Source organism: Python bivittatus, unplaced genomic scaffold (genome assembly GCF_059951505.1).
Source record: "Python bivittatus isolate LINGU-HERP-01145 unplaced genomic scaffold, Pbiv_v1 ctg000850_np1212, whole genome shotgun sequence".
Lineage (NCBI taxonomy): Eukaryota > Metazoa > Chordata > Lepidosauria > Squamata > Pythonidae > Python > Python bivittatus.
The window spans coordinates 25,713,350-25,725,345 of NW_028277112.1; positions in this window are offsets into that span (position 1 = coordinate 25,713,350).

Here is an 11,996-nt window from a genome sequence, read left to right on the forward strand (position 1 = left end):
ACTGCCATTTTTTTTCTTTTTAAGGGTTGGGCTTTGTGGCTTTAATGGTACTTTGCATAGTGTGAAAAGCTTTACTTGACCATTTCTGCCTCTTGTTAAAGTAGCATCATCTGCTGCATAAAATGGTCCCAACTCCTTGTTTTCAAGACGTATTTCCTATACTATTTTCTTCCAACATAAATTGAATCTTAACAGCTTCATAATCTACAAAAATATATTAATTCCACAATTTTTTACGTTTTTTCCCTCTCAAAAAAAGTTGATGATTCATTACAAGTCATTACTTATTATTGTTATCACTTAGTTGGACTTCTATGCATAGCATTGCTATGGAACCTGAAGACTGGAGGCACCAAACCCTAAAGCTTTTTGAAGTAATATAGCAGCAGTTGTTCCTCCATAGGATTGCTATTCCTGATCACTCAAGACTCTCCATACCTCCCACCAAAACATATACACGTACAAATTTTTATTCAGAGTAAATAAGTACAATAATATTCTTCAATTTTCCACACAGTTAATCCTTTCACACATGTCCATGCCCTGGCTTTGTATTCACAAAACTCAACCAGATCTGTGTTTTTTAATGTATGTTCTGTGGGAACACACCTGTCTGAACAATTTGAAAGTGTTTCATTAGCTGATCCAAGGCCTAAGAGAAGTTCATTGTAGGTTCAAAGCCCGCCCATCCCACTCCCCCAAAAGAACCTTATTCTTAAATGAAGAAGAAATGTCAGCAGATCTCTCCTCAGACATCAAATTAAAACAACTTAAGGCACATCCATCAGCAACATTATTGTGAAAAGTATGTCATATAAAAAGTGTTGCCCATAGCCCAACCTTACCATGCCTCAGCAATGAGGTTAATATTTTCTGGATGGATGGATGGATGGATGGATGGAAGGAAGGAAGGAAGGAAGGAAGGAAGGAAGGAAGGAAGGAAGGAAGATGAATAGCTGCTGGGTGAGGCTCTATTGTCTCTGGTAGCCAGAGCAGAAATAGCCACAAAAACTTTGAGCCTAGCATCCAGATGGGAGGGAGAAGTTCTGCAGTGGGCCAACTGGAGTCCAGCAAGTTGCTGACCACCAAAAACTTTTCCTCCCATGGTATAGAATTACCACATGGAAGGACTTCTTTTATTTCCCACTTTCAAGTTGGAACACTTTGGATCAATTTCAGCCTGTCTCAGCAGTGAGTTGGCTATGAGATGGAGGTTCCATTGTAAGGACTTGACCTTGGGAAAAAGGTAAATGGGGTGTCTTCAAGGTAGAACAAGAAGGCTGGTGTGGATGGGCTTTTAGAGAAAAAAAAAGGCTCACTGGAAGAACTAAGAAAATAGGAGCTTTAAAATGAGGAGGATTGAAGATCCTCCTCCCTTTTTTCCTCAACATATCTTTGTGACAGTGGATTTTCAACACCCACATCAACCAAGACCATATATTGAAATAGGCTGAATGTTCAAAGGTTTTCTTTAATGTCTCATTCTAATCATTGATAAAGTATGTCATCACATGCAAGTTTCGTACATCCCATTAAAATCTATAATCGATCTATTAAATATAAAAGAAAATAAGGAGCATTTTAAGGCATATTTTATTTCAAAATTCTTTTTATTTCTTTTTGTTATTGTTGTTGTTCAAAAGAAACAGTGATAAACATTCCATATAAAAATGTATTATTGCCTGCCTTGTGGTCTTGAACATTTTCAGAAACACCTCAACCAACCAGACTTACAGTAACCATTGAAGCCACTAGATGTCACTACACAGCCTGCTGACATGAAACCCAGATGTGTTGCTAGCCACATATTGAAGAAAGCAGAAGCATTAAGATGAACCCTGCAATGCTTAGTGGAGCTCCAACCATTACATAAATATTGGAGTGCTTGAACTAATACTTCTAGACAAGTAGTGGCAAATTGGCTATAATTTTACCAGATTTCTAAGCTTTATTGTATTGAATTAATTAATTAATTAGTCATTATGTATTCCTTCCTTAGTGTTGGCTGTTGGTTTTCTGCCTCTTTCCCTATATTTGGCCTTTTCTCCCCTTTTTCTTTTCTTTGCCTTCCTTATTCTCTTTAATGTGTCACTTTATGCCAGCCTCCCTCAACCTGGCTGTTGTTCACTAGACTTACTTACTTACTTATTTATTTATTTATTTATTAAACAATTTTATAAAGCCTCCCATCTATTAGAAGGGTGGCAAACAGAATAGCAGAATTGGCCCTGATATGACTCACATTCATTCATTAACTACCCCATGCCAGCTTCATCAACCTCCTGGCTCCAGAGCCTGGGGGAAGAGCCAGGTCTTCACTGATTTCCTGAAGACCAACAGGGTTGGGTATCCAGTCAGAGTGGTCAGCCATGCTAGCAGAGATTTGTAGGGGTATTGGTCCATAATTCTGGAGGGTAACAATTTAGCAAAGGTTATGTCATGCACACATAATATTGAGAGATGAGATTTTTTTCATCCTTAAATGTGGAGACCCATAACCTTATATAAACTGTTCTGCTGCTGTTTTTCAAATATATTGCTATACACATGTCCTGTTTACATGACCTTCTGTTCCTAAGGCATATGTCTTATCTGTTTTTGTATCCTGTCAGAAAACCTAGATTTGGAATCTGTTTCCTTTTTAGTTCTGTTTCCCTGCTTTTGCATATTCTGCTCCAGTCTTGCTTAGAGCTATACTTAATGTCTTGGAAGGCCACAGACTCTGTAGCAACACAGTCCCAGCCAGTCCTCAAAATCTACAATTAAACAAATGACAGGTGGATATCATGGCTGGGAAAAAAATCTTTGCCTGATATTATGGAAAGCTCCCAAGAATAAGTGGAAAAAGAGAAGCCTCTTTCATGGAAAACAGAACCTTCAAAATACCTCAAATACTATAAATCATTGGCTGCTTTTTATCATAGCAACGACACACTTTCTAGGCAAGTGGGTAGTTGCTATAATAGCCAGACTTTATTGGACAAGATTTGTAATGCTTCCAGGTAACGAGAAGATCCAGGTTATATTGTATTCCATCTGTAACTTCTTCCACATTTTCTTATCTGAAAATAATCAGAAATGAAAGGATAAAACAGTTCCATAATGACTTTTTAATTGGTAGCCCCTGTAGTTGTGTACTAGATAGCCCCTTCAGTTCCTAATTCAATTTCAACAGTTCAACAGTTTTGGACATCAGCACAGCTTTTGGTGTCTCTGATCATCTAAGAAAGGATAAACTGTGTGACTATTGACTTTCTTAAACTTCTCTGTGGACTGTACCAATGAGCATCATATTTTTATGGACTGGTTATCCGTATGAAGTAGCTAATTCTGAAATGTAGCTCTGGATTATTAGTGCTCATCTTTTTGGCATTTTGTCCCCATGTTATTTAATATATTCTTGGAATATTGGGATGAAATATCATATATACATGGATTATGCCCTGATCTATTTCTCCGCTTCATAGAATTCAGCTAAAAGGTTGAAGTGCTCAGTCAGAATCTGGCCACAGTAATGAGAGCCATTAACAAAAAGTTAATTAATCCAGACAAGATGAAGATACTGTAGAGAAATGGTTTATCTCCTTAAGGGAGTGATATTCATTATATGCTAGATGGAATTGCACTTCAGTTGAAAGCATAGCTTTACAGTTGGCAGAAGCCCTTTCATAAGCTTAATTTTCTGAATTTTTAAGATGGAATTTTATTACTGTCCATTGTATGACATATATCCTTAGCCTTTTAATAAATCTTCTTAAAAATTGTATTAAAGTAGAAGTAGAAGAGTAGATAAATAAAAATAATACCAGAGTCAGGTCTCTCACATTTCTTTAACCTTCATATCACAGCAGGGCAATGCCTTTGAATGCAATCAGTTCATACTAATAGTTGTAATTCATTCACTGTAAAACAATAAAGTGATGCATGTATGAATAGCAGCCTAAATGTTGGAGTGCAACTCTAGCAGCATTGGCTCATCAACATCTCACAACCTACGGAGCACAGAAGCTGTGGGGTTTGGTAATCAGGGATTGGCTTTGTATTGCATTCTTCCTGTTCTTTGTCTGTGAAACTACTAATCTCAGGTTCTTCTTCTCAGGCTGTTCTCAGGCACACCTGCAAGGAGCTTTTCCTCTCTGACTATTTTCCAGATAGAGATGTAGTTAGCTAGCTTAGCTAGCTAAGTACTAGCCTTTCCCTATCTGTGGAGTCCCTGGAGTTCTCTGAGCTTGGTTGTTTTCTTGCAAATGTTTCATTACCCAACTAGGTAACAACTTCAGTGCTAGAATGGAATGGGGTTTTCTCTCTGTTTATATATAGTGGCATGCCCTGCCAGTGTTGGTGGGGGTGGGGGTTTTGTTTTGTCTTTTCCTCTGGTAGTTCCTTGATTAGGGTATTGTTTACTGCTGATTGTATGTCTGGTGATAATCTTGGTGTTAATCTCTGCTTATTTGGGTGATGATTGCTGGTGAGGAGATGTTCTGGTCTTTTGTTTTCCTTTCTATTGTCTCTTTGAATAGTGTGTAGATGTAGTTTATCTCTATGTGCTATTCTTACTTTGAATTTCCTTAAACAAACCTTTCTTTCTATTAAAAGTTACTTGTTTCTTTCTGTTAAAAGTTATTATTTCTGTTAAAAGTTATTTATCCCTCTAGCTAGTGCCTAGCAGCCTAGTTGAGAAAGATGTGGCACAGAATATGCCTTTGGCCCAGCTGAGTCTACATCTTCATATCACTATGAAGCCAAGGTCCTGGATTTCCCTGACATTATTAGTGGATACAGTTCTGTCAAAAAGGATTTGCCCCCCTTCATTTTTTCAGTATTTTTGTACATCTTTGCTATGGAATGTTATCAGAGCTTCATGCAGATCCTACTGATATGAAAGGCACCTGAATAAACAAATGACACATGTTCTGGAAGAAGAACAGAGTTCAACACTGAGAAGAAGGCCAATGATTTATTTCACAAATCATCAGTTGTAAAACCATTGGTTGCAAACCATTGATTCCAAATTGTGGAGGAAGTGGAGCATTGTTCCACTTAAAAGAGTTGACTTTTAGAAAACAATCAAGCAGAAAACAATACTCTAATCAAGGAATTACCGAGGAGACAAACAATCAAACAGACAAAGAATCAAGCAGAAAACAATATCCAGATCAAGGAACTACCAAGGAGAAAATGACACCCCCACCAACATGGGCAGGGCAAGCTACTAGCACTGATGATGTTACCTAGTCGGGTAATGAAACATCTGCAATCAAACAACCAAGCTCAGAGAGCACCAAGGACTCCACAGTTATTTATTTTACAGTACTTCCCACCCCAGTTCCAAAGGACTCTTGATGGGATATATCAAGCAACAACACAAGGGAGGAGGAGGGAAAGGAGAATAAGAAACAACTCAATCCCAATTACCAACAAAAACAAAAGATAATCACAAAGAAAACCAAGGATAAAATTTAAACTATAAATCTGTGTGACTAATCCTTCCTCAGGTTAGATCCCTTTCCAAAGAACAGTCATGATTGATTGATTATGTGCCATCAGGTTGATGTTGGCTCTTAGCAACCACATCAATAGATTTTCTCCATGATGATCTGTCCCTAACCTGGTCCATCTACCTTGCTGCTACATGTCCTCTTCTCTTTTCTTTCACCAGCATTAGAGCCTTCTCCAGAAAATTAGGTCTTTACATAATGTGTTCAAAGTAAGATAATTTGAACCTGGTCATTTATGCCTTGAGTGAGAACTCTGGGTTGATTTGTTCAATAATCCATTTGTGTTTTCTTAGCTGTCTATGGTATTCTCGGAATTTTTTTCCAACACCAAAGTTTAAAATTGTTAATTGTCAGGCCCAGCCCAAGAACAACAATGAAACAGTCCAGTCGAGTTCAGTTCCTTTATTTGCTTACACCTTATAGACAGAATCTTGCCAAACTAAATCTATACTACAGGAACTAGTGGATATACCCTGGGAGATTCTGGGGAGTGGCTATCCTGAATCTCTTACTCTTCTCACACTCCCCCTGCAGACTGTGTTGTCTTTTGTCTCCTTTCCCCTGCTGGAATGCAGCCCCTCCTCCTGATAGCCTTGATCTCCCACATCACTCTCCTCCTCGAAGATACATTCCATTCCATTAATCCTCTTTCTATCCTGTTTCTTCACAGTCCAACTTTCACTTCCTTAGAGTGTCACAGGGAAAACCATTGCTTGCACTATTCTAATCTTTGTAGGTATAGACACATCACGGTATCTGAATATCTTTTTCAAGGCCTTCATGATTACTTTACCAAATGCTAGTCTGTGACATATTTCTTGACTGCTTATTCTTTTACTGTTGATAGTTGATCATAAAAGCAGATGTTATCTACCACTTTAATGTCTTCATATCAATTCTAAGGCTAGTTATTGTATGTGTTAGTCACTAGTTTGGTCTTCTTAAGGTTAGCCCCATTTTTTCACTGTGCTCTTTGACTTTATTATTAGGGTTTGCAGATTCTTTGCATTTTTGGCTATCAGAGTAGCGTTATCTGCATCATCAGGTCATTGATGAATCTTCCTCCAATTTTAAAACGGCATGAATTTTCTTGTTATTCAGCTTCCCTCAAAATATGTTCAGGCTTTTATTTAGAGGTTGAATAAATAAGGGGAGAGTATACAGCCTTGACTCACTTCTTTGCCAACCTGGAACTATTCTCTTTCACTGTTTCGGCCCACGCTGTGGCTTCCTGACCTGTATATAGGCTTCGCATGAGAACAATGAGATGTTCTGGGATTCCCATTTTTCAAAGTACATTTCACAGCTTGACATCATTGACACAATCAAAGGCCTTTCTGTAATCAATGAAGCACACACTGAATTGTTTTTAATATTCTTTGGCTTTCAGTGCATCAGTAATAATGTCTTAAACATCTTGAACATCTGGCATCTCTTTTTCCATGTAGAGTTCTAATCTGCACCAGATGATCCTAAGCGCTATTTTAAGGATATTATACGATAATTTGCACACTGTGTTAAGTTCCTCCTCCTCCTCCTCCTCTTCTCCTTCTCTTCTTCTTCTATTGGCCACTGTGTCATTCTCTAGATTTGCTGGTATGGCTTGGTTAGAACCTTTACTGATTCCTCTTCTGTCGATTGCCATATTTCAGTGGATATTCCATCAGTTCCTGTAGCATTCCAACTTGGTAAGGACCAAAATACTGATATATGCATCTTCTAATGCTAGAGGTTCTTGTAGATATGGAATATCTTCTAAGATATCTTGAATGTTGACATCTCTACTGTACAATATTTCAATATACTCCTTCAATGTTACTTTGATCTTCTTTGAACCAGTTACTGCCTGTCTATTGGCGTCCTTTAGCATACTAATTCAGGATTGGAACCTTCTTCTGAGTTCAGAGATCTTTTGGAAGACTTTCCTTGTTTTTCCTTGTCTATTTACATCTTCATGTCTTTACAGATGTTATTGTAATAATGTTTCTTGTCTCTTCTAACAGTTCTCTGAAATTCTTTGTTAAGTTCCTTCATGAGATTTTTATCTTTGGCTTCTCATCTCTTCTTGGCAATTTCCAATGTTTGTTCTGACATATTGTCGGATCATACTATGGAAATTGGTTGGCTTTCTTCTTCTTTAGCTTAACTTGTAATTTGCACATGAGTAGTTCGTGATCCATTCCATAGTCAGCACCTGGCCATGTTTTTGACACTATATATATATATATGTTATATTTCTGTAATTGAGCTCCCCACCTCCTTTTAGCAATAATATAGTCAATATGATTTCTATATAACCCATCTGGTGATGTCCATGTATAGAGCCATTTTTTTGGTTATTTGAAGACTGTGTTAGCTATGAAGAAATCATTGAAGTGGCAGAAATTGATAATGCATCTCCTGCTTCATTTCAGTTTCCTAAGCCATACAATCCAATTACATTTTCCTCTTTAATGTTCCCAACTTTGGCATTCCAGTCTCCAATCATAAGCAGCACATCTTGCTTGCATGTTCAGTTGATTTCAAATTGAACTTGATCATAAAATTAATCAAAGTTCTCTGTGTTGCATCAGTGGTTGGAGCATAAACTTGGAGATTGTCATATTAAAGGGCTCTCCATGAAATCTAATTTAGATTATTTATTCATTGATTGCCTTGTAGCCAAATATTGTTCTTGCTATACCCTTCCTAAATATAAAAGTAACACTGTTCCTTGTTTTTCATGTCCTGAATAATAAACAGTGTGATCTTCTGACTGAAAGTATCCTATCCCAGTCCATCTCAATTTGCTGATGCCTAATATGTCAATTTGTAGTGGTTTCATTTCATTTTTCACTATGTTGAGCTTTACCACGTTCATGCTTCTTACATTCCATATTCCCACTGTAATTCTGTCTTTACAGCTTTGGATTTTCTTTTCCTGTGTGGCAATCTCATCAACTAGATGTCTTTTTAATCTAGCCACACCATAAACACCATTCATACTGTACTTTGAAAGATCCTCAGCTCTTCCTCGTTAGCATGTTGAGTGCCATCTGACCTGAGGGGCCCATCATCTGGCACTATATTGCCAATTATTTTATATTTTCTATCTATGTGGTTTTCTTGGAGTGATTTACCATTGCCTTCTCCTACACAGTATGAATTGATGCCTTTGCCATTGTCACTAAAGTGATCATCTGCCTCTGGCAACTTCCTACATCACTGTTGCCCAATATAGGTACCTGCTTGCTTTAGCTGGGCAGCTGGGATGAGCTTCATGCCTTGGGTGATCCTGCTGGGAATATAGACTCTTGGTATCCAATCCTGATTTTCTTCACTCATCCCTCCCAGGAATACTCCACAACCTCCATAACAATGAGGCAGTACAGCAGGACTTGGGGGAAAGGGAAGAAATACTCAAGTACATGCACAAATGCTTCACCTCTAACATCACAAACCATATCTTAGTGACTTTTATATTTCAAACCAAGCTGTCCTTTTACTCTGCAGTTTAACAGCTACAGCATTTCTTTGAAAAAAACATAGGCTATATACAACCTGATAAAACAAAATATCAAAAAGCAATCAAACCAACCAACCCTGGGAAGATATACAGTAGTTCTTATTAAGCAGGGGTTCATTATAGAAACTGCAAGTCTGTCCTTGTATGGACTGATTTTACTATATACAGAAATTCAATTCAGCATTTTAACAAGCAAGCAAGTATAAAAACAAATGTGTAATTCACTGATGTATTGTAAAAAGATACCTTTTAATAATTCACCTCTCTCTCATATAAAGTATGTGCTACAAATGATTAAGAAATTATTATAGCTCTTCATATCTCCCACTGGGACTAATTTGCAGCCTGGTACGCTTTCTCTGAAATTAGCAAATTTTTAAAAAGTTGAGAATCAATCTTCTCTCTCTCTCTTTCTTTCTTTCTTTCTTTCTTTCTTTCTTTCTTTCTTTTTCCTTTTTCTTTCTTTTTCTTTTTTCTTTCTTTTTCTTTCTTTCCTTCTTTCTTTTTCCATTTTTTTTCTTTCTTTCTCTCTCTCTCTCTTCTTTCTTTCTTTTTCTTTTTCTATGTCACTCCAATCAGTAAGCTTTGATCAGTTTATGAAATCTGAGTTATAAGAAATAATTAATCCAAAAGGGCTATAATGATCCTGCACCAATCTCTGCTAGTTATTTTCCTTCTGGCAGTCAGATTATAGAATGTTTAAGTAAAAATCTTGGAAACTGGCAACAATTTACATAACAACAGTAACTCTTATCTTTTATGCTCCAAGCTTTGTGTCCTGTTTCTATTAGCATGAACTCATGCTCAGTTTTGCACAGGAAGGAAGGGAGACAGGCAGGCAAGATGACCTGAAGCTTGCCTTTGGAGATTCTATACCTCTTGACATTTTGCCAAGCAAGAAAAAGAGAAGCCTAAGACAAGCCACATAAGAAGCCATAACCAAATTCACAGCAGCAATTTCTAGGGGCACGGTTGCAAAGTTAAGAAACTGAAGATGGAAGTCTTGAGGTTCAGCAGAAGACAGCTGCATATAAATTATGGTCTAAATGAATAAAGATGAATCCATTTAGCTTCTGTGTGCCTGGCCAGGAACGCTGTCTACATACGCAAGAAACTTCTTGGACTCAGCCACATTGCAGACATCAGAGTAGTTTTCTACCATGCAGTCACAGGAACAGATAGCCATGAGATGAATTTGAGTCATTTGCTCCTCCTGAACACCTTACTTACAAGGGTATAGGAAATAGATTTTATGTGCAAATCAGCTTAAGGGTGAAGGAAATCTTGAAAGGAAAACAGAGATGTCATAGAAAACATACGAAGCATTCAGATTATTGTTGGTCATGAGACATGCATAGAACAAGTTATGGAGAAAATCCTGTATTTGCAGGTGTATGGTGTTCATCTTGTTCACTCCATATAGCCAAGAAACAGTTTGTGCACCGTACAGACTGGTACTTAATCCTTCTGGGACTATCAACCACAATGGCTGCTTCATCAACATAAAGACCAGTTACAGTGGAGGGTACCATGATCCATTTGTGTTCTGGAGTGCTGCCTTGCACATCATGGAGGCTGGAACATTGGTTCCTGGCAAGCCCATGGTCAATTAGGATGGGGTGGCATTCCCACCCCCCTTATTCCAAGTACATGGTGAACTTTGAAGACACAATCTCCCCAAAGTACCCCTATTTGTTATTGTGCTGCTTCACCACCCTCTCAGTGGTGACTGCTCAATCCATTGCTCTTAGACACACATTTAACCACACAGTATGAAATTGCCCTTGGTCCAGCCTCTGAAATGGGAACAGCAGTTGTACCGTGCCTCTCTGGCCAGTTCAGTGCCTTAGCTTTCTTTCTAAATACCTGTACTGGAGATGTTTCCAATCACAGAAGCAGCAGAGATGTGCCGTTCTGCCCTTGATACAATGAGAATTTAGCACATGGCTGGAAATGGACAAGCAATGGATCCATTTAACACACTCCAACATGGGGTTTCCCCATGCATTGCTGACACTGCAATCAATCCACAATGACCCTCAGGACAAAGCCCTCAGGGGGATAAGGCTTTTGATTCTGCTGCAATGCAAAATGCTGGGGTCATCAGTGGTATTGGAGCAACTTCAGGACACGCAATTGAAGTACAGTGAAAAGCTGGGGGGGGGGAGGAAATGACTGTGGAGCCACTGGGCAACTGAGAAGCCAGAGCTGTGGAGCATTAACTGCAGAAAGCTTCAACCAAGAGGCTCCAAACACTGCATTCCACGGATAGAATGATGGTAGCAGTGGGCTGGAATGTGCAATAAGGCTCCTAATGCATGGCCTGCAAATTAAAAGCAAAACAGAATAGGCTCAGTGCTGGCTTGGGGAGAAAAGCGGAGAGAGAATAGTGTGTAGATTTGCCCGAAGATGTGCGGTTCTGTCCCTAAAGAATAAGGGGTGGGTTAGGGGTCTTTCTTGGTGGGAGCTCCCTCCTGCTTTTCTCCAACCTCTGCTACAGGGCAGAGGCTTGGCTGCAGCTGCATAGCAGCAATAGTGGCTTTTCCTTCCCACTAAAACAGGCAAGGGGCAGGTCACCTTTATATATATCAATATTATATATGTATGCATATATAATTTTTATTGAAGATTTTCATTACGATAGTAAAAGAAAATACAAACTAAACACACAGAGAGGAGAAATATCAGAAATAAAAAGTACAAAGAAAAAAGAAAAAAAGAAGACAGTAAGATAAAGAAAAAGGTAGGTCGCCTTTTTTTAAACAAGCGGCCGTATCCCACGGGGCTCTCTTTCGGGGAATGGAACACCACAGGAGATTTGCCACAAGCCAATTCCCTGCACACAGCCAAGGAGCAACAGCGGCTTCCCCTTCACCCTCCGCGCTGCTTTCGCCCCGGGATCCACAACAGCTTCGTCCCCTCCGCCCACCGATCCACACCCTTCCTCCGGCTCCACCGGTTTGTCCCTCCTCCTTCCCAAGCTCCACCCTTCC